This window comes from Artemia sp. Qi Xiang Cuo, chromosome 4 (assembly GCF_049724085.1).
Source record: "Artemia sp. Qi Xiang Cuo chromosome 4, ASM4972408v1, whole genome shotgun sequence".
NCBI classification, from domain to species: domain Eukaryota; kingdom Metazoa; phylum Arthropoda; class Branchiopoda; order Anostraca; family Artemiidae; genus Artemia; species Artemia sp. Qi Xiang Cuo.
The window spans coordinates 87,222,328-87,232,887 of record NC_142797.1 but is presented as its reverse complement, the minus strand read 5'-3'; positions in this window follow the sequence as shown (position 1 = coordinate 87,232,887).

Genomic DNA, 10,560 nt, shown 5'->3' with positions numbered 1-10,560 from the left:
TGTCATCTGACTTCGGATTTTAATTAATGCATTTCTTGCAGACACCCTTTGAGACCTAAGGGGTTGTTCACGTGTTTGATTATATGACTGGGAAAGTGGTTCAAGGCTTATTTCAGGGATTACTAAAGCATCTGCTTCTCTTTTGAGAAAACCGAAATATTACTCGTTTATACTTAAATCACCAGAATCCCTGTCCAAAGCTAGACCTAAATGTTCGTATTTATAAATTTCAACAGCTTCTCTGTAGTACTGAACAATACCTTTGTCATGCGAAATTAGGCTAGCTTGATTAAACAAAATAGTATGGTCTGGTTTTTCAAAAATGTGCTCTGAAAGGGCAGAGTCAAGCTGTTGAAATTTATAAATACCAACATTTAGGTCTAGCTTCGAACAGTGATTCTGGTGATTTAAGAATAAACGAGTCTTATTTCGGTTTTCTCAAAAGAGAAGCCGATACTTTAGTAATCCCTGAAATAAACCTTGAACCACTTTCCCAGTTATATAATCAAACACATGAACAACCCCTTAGGTCTCAAAGGGTGTCTGCAAGAAATGCATTAATTAAAATCCGAAGTCAGATGACATACTTCTCCAACTTATTTAATTGCTGGTTCGTTTCGTTTTTGAGTGAATGGCTTGTTTTCTTTTCTCTCTCAGTTGTTCGCTAGTATCCGTCGATGGTAGTTCATATTTTTTTGGATTCTGTGCAAATCACAGATATTGGCGAATGACTCGTTTTTATGGATGTTAGGTATTTGGTTTTAATTCTTTTAATTTTTGGCTTTTACTGAGTTTTATTCATCTTTTAAATTTTTGGTTTTTTCTTTGGTTTTTTGGCTCTTTTTAAATTGACTTTCCGCGTTAATTTTTTGTTGTTTTTTTATTCGGCACTTTCCTTGGATACATTATTTCGTTTCGCGCTGAAAAAGAGCGGCGTTTGTCCTCTCAAAATATTCGCTATGTGTGTTTGTTCAGTACTTTCATTTGGCCTATAAAAACCCCATTTTTGCTCGTTTTTCTTTCTTTATGTGATGTCAGGCCAATGTGGTTTAAGAAATTATCTTGGTCTCTATAATGTGGCTTTTAAGGTTCTGAATTCAAGCGCGGTTTTGTTGCTTCGTCAAATGTCTTTAACAATCGTTCTTCAAGACGTTTGGCCTTTTTCATTAGTGATTTAGCCACTTGTGCTGCTGAAGAAGGAACTTGTTCCTGTCCTTCTGGTTTCTTTACTTTTCTCCATAATCTCTCTCTTAAGGAGGTTTTCCTTAACGATGGCCCAGGTTTAGTTATATCTGTTTCTGTAGAAGAATTATCGGTGTCACTTTTTGTTAGTTCGCGTCTGGTAGATGGCGTTTGTTCCAAAAGCCATTTTTATGTTAAGAATGAAGGCGAGTCTAACGTAGGAAAATTAGATAATTCTTTGGTTTCTTCCAATTTTTCTTCCTCTTTGGATTTAACCTCCGGTTTATCACATTTTAAATCATTAGGTTGTGTTTGAGGCTCTTCTCTATCGCCTTCATCGCTAGTATCCGATGAGCATCGAATATTTCCTTTTTCTCTTGTCTGTTCTGGAGAGTTTGTAGCCAAGACTGGGCTAAATACTCCTTCCACTCCTCCCAACTTTTGTGGTCGTTAAAAAGGTCATAGAATTCATGTGGCCTTTTGATATATACTGGTGCGATTATTTCATCTATTTCTTCGTCTGAAGAAATGAGCTCTGATTTCCATGGCTTAGTGAAAAATCCTTTTTTCATTCTATTATGGTGTACTATGTCTTCCTTTTCATTATACTTATGTTTTAGAATATAACTTAAGTTATTTGGTAGACTTTTTACAATCCTGTACGGTCCGTCCCATCTCGGATTTAACTTTTTTGTCCCTTCTAGATTGGTTTTGTATACATAGACCAAGTCTCCTAAACAATAATTCGTCTTAAACAATAAAACACAACACAACAAACGAGGCAATAAATGCGTAGTTCATTTGCAGCAGAACCTCTGCAAGTGACTAGAACAATCTCAGGAAAAACTTGGAAATAACTGTTCCATGTATCTGAGGTAAAACGCTTTTAACAGGGCGAAAGGCCAGAAAATTTTGTACTACAACGTAAACTATCGACCATAACCGAAGATGCAAATATTGCTATTTCGGGATGCAAAGAGAAATGTCAGAAGAGTCAGAAATATTTCATATTTAATTAAATGCTCAGGGATAGAAATGACGTTAGGATATTAGTAGCTGCAAGAATATAATTCGTATGAAATCGTGCATACTGAAACAAGTATTTGTTTAAATCTTCTAAACAATAATTTCTTAAGTCTTAAGTCTCCTAAACAATAATTTGTCTTGTTTTTTGCTTTTTCTGTCATATTTTTCTTTTTGTTCTGATCCCATCTTTTCTTAGAGCATCTAATCCTAGAATACAAGGAAATGGTAGCTGCTTACATATTATCACCGTTACTGTTATTTGTTTATCCCCTGTGCTAAACTTTAATGGACATTCCCCCAAAATTGTCAGCTTGTGACCTGTTACTGATGTCAGTTTTTGCATCTTTTAAATTGTCTTTAACCTGTTCCAAAGCTTTTTTCAGTCACATAACCATTTCTTGTTTGTATTTGTCCAGATTGTAATATATTCTATCATTTTGTATTTCATCTAAACAAATTCTGGGATCTCTTAGATGTTTTAAAAAAAATGGCGTTTCTTTTCAAGAACGTGAAAAAGCCATATTTACTGCAAAGACTACGAATGGTATATGTTCGTCCCAATTCTCATTTTCCTCTCTTGCATGCATCCCCAACATTTGAGCCAATTCCCTATGTTTGCGTTCAACTTTTCTATTAGCGGATGCCATGTAAAACGAGGTAAACCATCGCCTTACCCCCAAATATTCCGTAATTTCATCTAATAATTTTGCTCTAAAACATGGCCCAAATGCTCCTCATATGTCTAGACGACCAACTATTTGGTCGTCCAGCCATGGTTTTAAATGATAAGGTGTTTTATACGGTGATTTATTAACTGGAGGACCCTGTGTTAGTAATTTGTGCGGGATTAAGTGAGTTAATCCGTAATCCGATTTGTGTCTTGCGAATGTCCATCTAAAATCCCAAAGAATATTTCCCGCCCGGGTTTTTATGTTTTCCGGTAGATGTTTTAAATCAAATTCTTGCAAAAAAACAATTTTTGTCATTCCATACTTTCTTTTGTGGTTGCGGTTTTGATGATGATATTTGTTCGTGGCTAGTGAAATTTAAGCTTAATTCTGGGCTGTTTAGAGATTTCATTCCTGAATTGGAAATCTTTTCCACTTAACCAAGCCCTATTCGGTTTACCTTTACTTTGTTATTACTTAGATTTGATAGTTTTAAATATGGTATACGTTTTTCAATTTTAATAACTTGATTTTCTACGAAAACAATGGGGTATTCTTCGAGGGTGTATCCTCCTATCATTGCATCCATTGTTTTAACCTTTCCTTCTTTTGTATTTAATGTTGCTAGCACTTGAGCCGTTGTTCCCCCTTCTATTGTGATTTTTGAGTTTATTTTCAGGTTATAATTCGAATCGTCAATCTCTTTATCTGTTGTTACGCAAATTGGCCTATTAGTTTCATTTGCCTGGGTTATGGTTATTGTGTCATTTAGGGGTTCCCATACGATCCCATATTTTCTTATAGCATCTACTCCTAGAACACAAGGAAATGGTAGCTGCTTACATATTATCACCTTTACTGTTATTTCCTTATCCCATGTGCTAAACTTTAATGGACATTCCCACAAAATTGTCAGCTTTTGACCTGTTACTGATGTCAGGGTATTCTGGCATCTGCTTACACGATTTTTGACACTAGGAGGAAACCTCTTAAAACTCCCCCTCGAATTAATGATTTAGATGCACCCGTATCTAGTAAACATGGTAAATTTTGAAAACATTCAATTTTAAAACAACGCAAAATCGGTAGACTATTATTATTTGCATTTGTATCACAACACTCTAAACTATAAAGGAGTCTTTGTAAGGATTCAGCTCTGCCGACCCTTACAGGCTGGTTTCTCCGTTTAAATGCCCACTGTTTGACCAAAAGGTTCTGGGGTTATCCCAGTTTTCTTCAGCGTTGCTATTTTTACCCTGGGTATTGTTAACCGTTTGCCTTCTAGGCCTAAATTCAGAAATATTATTAGGTGTTTGTCAAGTATTATATGCTCCCTGCCTTCCTAAATTTCTGCCCCCCTGTGTTCTGAACTGGTGTCTTATTTTTTGCGTCTAGTCTTCCTTGCGTATTCTTTGCCAGTAATCCGCCGCTTAGTGGCTTGGTTGGCCATAATAACAATAATTGAACTTTCTCTTATATTGTTTGTTGGTCTCCTGGTTGCATCTAAGTATTTTTGATCGGTCATTGTTGGTTCCCCAACTATCTGTCTTAGGTGGGTGCCCATAATTTCTATAATTATTAGCTTCTAATCTCTCAAGGTCGTGGAATCTGTCTTCTACTTCCCTAGACGGCGACCCTTGGCCTTTTTGGTTCACGATTTGGCTCCTCAAAATCTAATCCCAAATGTCTAGTTCGTCTAAAATTTTCAATTTTTCGATAAACTCATCTACATCTGAAATTCCCGCGTATTCTGGTATAATTTTTGCAATTTCAAGTACCGTTGATAGGGAAGCCATTTTTTCCTCTGGTAAAGCCATTTTATTTCAATCTACTATTTTTATCTAGCCCTGTCGACCCAGTTTTTCCAACGGCCACCAGTTGTGGTAAGGTGGTTCTTATGGTATTAAAGTGGTGTAGTGGTAGATGCCTTCATTCTCCCTTCATAGGGGAGATACATTCTGGCCCTAAGGTATTTAAACTTTGGTAACGTTCCTTAGGCTATGACTGGAGTAATGAGGCGTACCAGCTGGGTATATTCGAGAGACTAAATGTAGATTGAAGAGAGGTCGGCTATAACACAATACTTTTATTCAGTTAACATATACTAATACAAGGTATAATAATATATATATAATCTACTGGGACTGGTTGTCCCAAGTAGACCACAAGTCTCAGAAAACTACAATAATATGTAATAAGATACTTATACATTTACAATAATCCGACAATATTCCAAGGTATTTCTAAAATCAAGCGACCAGAAGTCAGTCCGGCATAAAATTAGTATTAGTCTACCCCTTCCCATAAAATATATCTTTTATACATTTTTATCAACCACACCTTCCTGTGCCCAACCGACGCCATAACTAGGAAGTGGTACTTTCTCAATTTCCCGTTAAGCAGAAACTTGCCAGGAAATGTTCCTTATCTTTATAAAAAGTGGCATTTATATACTTTTGTATTTGCGTCTTAATATTTTTACTAAATTCCAAATTGACTTAATTAGAAGGCTTCACCATATAACAATTTCACTTTTGCAAAGCAATTAAGTTCAGAGTTCAATCCAGTTTGTGTCCACACAGTTCAAAGGCTAATTCAACACTGATATAGATGGACAACTCAGATATAGACTGACAACATAAACGTGGTTGATAACTCTTGTACTTTTCAATTATTAACCTAAGAGTGGATATTTGGTCGACACATCCTCTATTCTTTCTAAGACCACACTGCCCTTCTCTTACCACTTCGTCTACAAGTATTTGGCTCCCTAAAGAGACCAGGATAATGCCTTGATAATTACCATACTCACTCTGATCACCTTTAATATACAGCTGTTTAATTGGGGTTCTTCTAAAATTGTTAAGTACTTCCCCTTTTTCAAAAATCATATTCATTATCTCCGCTAGCTTTTTTCTAAATTCAGAGTCACCATATTTAAGAATCTCATTTACCACAGTATCAGCACCTGGGCCTTATTATTTTTGATCCTTCTAGAACTGTCGATAATTCTTCCTCACAAAACAAATATTCCTTTACATCCAAGGCATCACAAACTTCTTCATTTTCCCCTATATCCTTTCCAGCAACTCTATCTCGGTTTAGCACATTCTCAAAATTTTCTGCCCGTCTCTCTTTAACTCTTTCCTTCTCACTAATTGTGGCCCGTTCCTGTCTGTAACTGGGACAAGTTTGGATTGACTAATCCCTCTCAATTTATCAACATGGCAGTACAATATTTTACTATTATGCCGTCTAGTTGCATTTTCCAGATCTACGGCAATTTTATCCATGACCTCCACTTCATACCATCTCAGTTTATATTTTAATGCTTTCTCCACTTTCATCACATTCCTTTTGTTTTCATATGAACTATCAATCGGATTGATTCGACCTTCTCCTCTATATTAAATATACAGCTTTGTCACCAATATTCCTAGCTGACTTGACTTACTTGACTTAAGGCTCCTGCCGAGGGTTTGGCGTAGAGAACGATGAGACTAGGCGCCTCCAGGTTGAACTATCACTTTCCAGGATCGCAGCTTCTTCCACTGGGATGTGGGCTTGGGTGAGGAATTCATCGGCTTTGTCTTTCCACCTAGTGGGTGGGCGTCCTCTGGGTCACTTCCATCCGTGTAGGGTGGGGTCGAAGTCAAATGCGACACATGCTGGGGCGTCACGTGGCATGCGAAGGAGGTGGCCGTACCACCGAACAGTACGCTGGACGAGCTGCGTCGAGAAAGGAGTTTGAGCCATACGTGACAGGAGAGTCTGCTTACTAACGAAGTCAGTCCAGTGAAGTCTTTCGATTCTTCGGAGATGTTTCGTCTGAGCGACATCGACGGCGCTGAATATAGATTTTGCAGCTGGCCACGTCTTCGCTCCAAACAGCAGGACGGTGCTGACTGACGCATTGTAGATGTGCATTTTGGTAAAGCGGCTTATGCTTGGCTTTCTCTAAATGCTGCTAAGCCTCCCAACATGTGCCGATGCTTTGGCTATTCGAGGTGTAAGCTCTTTTGTAATCAAGCCATCCTTCGACAGAATAGATCCCAGGTAAGTGAAGTCTAGAACCACATCTACTCGGTTGCTTCCGCTGTTGACTTCCTTTACAGTAGAACGGGAGGTGGGGGGCTCAAGGAGCATAACTTTGGTTTTCTGCCAGTTGATCTTCAGTCCAACTTTCGAAGCATCTCTGAGAGGACCTGGAGAGCTTTGGTGATCTTTTCAACGGTGCTCGCAACTAGCGCTATGTCGTCGGCGAAGTCAGCATCAGAGAGTAGTCGGTCTCCGAACTGAAGACCGAACTGAAGGCGATTCGTCGTGCTGGTCATAAAATGGTCTATGACGCAGTTTCGGTGCAACCTTGTCGGACGCCAGTCTTCACCGAGAATGTGGGACTGCGTCTTCCATTGACTTACACGCAGCTCTCCGTATCGTCATACAGCTTTTCAAAAAGTGGGCAATATTTCTTGGGCAGACCAGTAGTTCTTAGTATCAGCCAAAGTGAACGGCGATCAACAGAATCGAAGGCAGCCTTAAAGTCCAAGAATGCGATGTACGCTTTTTGGTGGAACTCACGCGTTTTCTTGATCAACTGGTGCATAGTAAACATTTGCTCCGTCGCCGACCTGCCGGGCATGAATCCGGCTTGCTGGACTTTTCTCTTTCTACGCAAAAAGGTGGAACACCTGTCCAGGAGATACATGGCGAAGAGTTTACCAGGAACGGAGAGAAGCGTGATCCCACGATAGTTGGAGCAGATTTGGTGGCTGCCCTTGCGTTTCCAGAGCGGCAGCATGATGTCAGCACGCCAGTCGTTCGATGTGCTTTCCGTCGCCAACATAGCCGGGGAGATGTGCTGGAGCCACGCAATCATCACTGCACCTCTGTACTTGAGAATTTTTTCAGAAAAACCCCAGACACTAGGGGCTCGATTATGATTTAACTGTTTTAGAGCATTTTGGACCTCAGAGTTGGTAAACTGTTGCGATACGAGGTCGGAAGTAGCCTCGGGTGTTTTCATTGCTCTTTGAATCAGATCAGGGTCGGGATGAGCAACTGCTTCGGCATTCAGAAGCGTTGAGAAGTGACTGCTCAAGGCAGAGAGTTGGCCTGCATCGTCATCCGGCATGCTTCCGTCAGCAGACAAAACAAGGCTCAAGGTGGAAGTCTTCCCTTCCGTCAGCTCGTGGAGGTGTTTGTACAGGGAGCAGGTGTCTCTTTTTCTTGAAGCATCTTCAAGATCGCTGGCTTTCTTGTCGACAAAGGTCTTCCTATCACTGTGCAGTAGGATATTGGGCAGGCCATTGAGTCGTCTGTACTCTGGGATATTCTTTGCTAAGCGGGCCTTCCGGCGCAGCTCGATTACAGACAGAGTCTCCTAGGATATCCAGGTTTGTTCTTGTATCTGCTATGGCCAATGTTATTGCAAGCAAAATCGAGTATTTTATCTTTGAAAGACTTCCATGCTACTTCAGGGTCGTCCAGAACTTGAAGGCAGCTAACCAGGTTAGAGATATCGAGAGCATACTTCTGTTGCATCTCAGATGTAGTCAGACTACTCAGATCAAACTTGGGAGGCCGTCTTTCTTGTCCTTGTGCTCTCAGGCGTAGCCTGAGTGTGGTGACTACCATCCTATGGTCTGTGTTTCCAAGCTCAGCCGACCTATAAGTGCGGCAATTAGTTATTGATGAGTGCCAGCGACCCGAGATCATAACATAATCGATCATCTTCTTTGTCTGTCCGTAGTTACTATACCAAATGTATTCTTGTATATCTCGTCTCTCAAAGAGCGTGTTTGATATGACCAGATTATGCATATTACAGAGCTGGAGGAATCTTTTTCCATTGTCTTTCAGTGGATCCGGAGTCACAGGGCCGAGAACACTTCTCCACGTGCCCTCTCTGTCATTTACCGTCGCGTTAAGGTCTCCGTGACTATGACGTGGGATGGGACTCTAGACAGGGTCTCTAAGAGCTCCACATAGAACTGATTCTTCACATCCGTGGGACTCAGATTCGTGGGAGCATAGCATACAATAATTTTCCACTGTCCATGCTTGTGCTGGAGCTGAGCCATCAGTATTCTATCTGAAATTTGTTTATAGGAGAGAAGGCATCTCTTGGCTCTGACGTTCAGTGCGAGGACTATACCATTTGTCTTGCTTTTTGGGTCACCAGACCAGATCAGATGATATCCTTCACCAATATCTTCGGACTCTCTTCCGACAAGGCGGGTTTCCGTAAGGCCAACCACAGCTATATTGAAGCGTTTTAGCTCATAGGCAAGCATTGATTTAGCTCCAGGAAAGTTGAGTGTGAGTACGTTCCAAGTGGCGAGTCGTATTCCACCTTCGTCAATAAGGTTCATTCGATGGTCTAAAATTGGTCCAGGGACATGCTGGGGTCGTGGAAGGTAAAGGGGGGGGGGGGTAGGTCATCCGAGGCAGTATCATCGTTTTTCGTTACGGTAAAATTTTCGGGTGGAGGGTTGCAGGCCCAACCGACCCTAGGCCTGGGATCCAATTAGAGCTAGAACCTGCCCAGATACTGAGAGTCCCTGGGGTGGACTCCAATCACCTCATAAGGTTTAGGCTGCCCATTAAAATGGAGCGTTTAGTTAGGGAAAACCCAATGTACAGAGGCACGTGGTCAGCAGACATAGTCTGCCTTATTCCGCACAAACTGCGTTCCTAATTTTTCTCTTTAAAGACACCATCAGCAGCTTTACGAATTTTTTCATAAGATTATTCCATCTATCAACTTCATTGTCAAATTTTAACCTCTCCAGTTTAGTAGTCAACTGTTCTAGGAAAGTTTTTCTCAAATTCTTATCCTGGAATCTATCAACATCATAACTTCTGGGAGGTAGTTAAACTTCCAAAATGTCAGCTTTAAACTAACCCTAGACACTACCAGATGGTGATCTTTACTTTTAACATCAATAACAGCACTCCTATATACCCTAGTATCTTGTATTGATCTGGCCTGTCTTCGGTTTACAAAAACATAATCAATAAATGCCAAGTTAATTTATGGGCTATTTCATGACCAATTACTGCATTGGTTATAACTAGATTGTTATGCCTACAAAATTGCAGCAGTTTGTAGCCATTACGGTTTTCCTTTCCTACACCATATTTACCAATGCTTGGATACCATCTATCCCTATTTCTACCGATCTGGGTGTCAAAATCTCCTGATAAAAACACAATATTACTACCTGGGACCGTGTCTATTTGCTCCTGTAGCTGTAAGTGAAATTCATCTGAGTCACCAGTATCTCCATCACTCGGTTCTACAGGGGAATGTACTACTATAACTGGTACCCTTAACTTTTTAGTCGTATAATGAGCAATTACTATTCTATTATTAATATCTTCCCAGCCTAAACAAGAATTAGCAGCTTCCTTATTAATCATGAGCCCTACTCCTTTTTAATGTACCCCATCCTTCCTACCTAGGTAAATAAATTCTGTATAGCCTAATTTCATGCTTTCTACCCCTGGGATATGAGTTTCTGAAACTCCTAATAAGTCCAATTCGAATCGCTTGAATTCGTCAGTAAAGATGTCGATACAATAGTTATTTTTTAACGTCGTAACATTCCAAGTTCCAATTTCCATCTTCTTTAAAGGATTGAAATTGTTTTGGCCTCAGGAAAAGCAATGGTCCTGGATA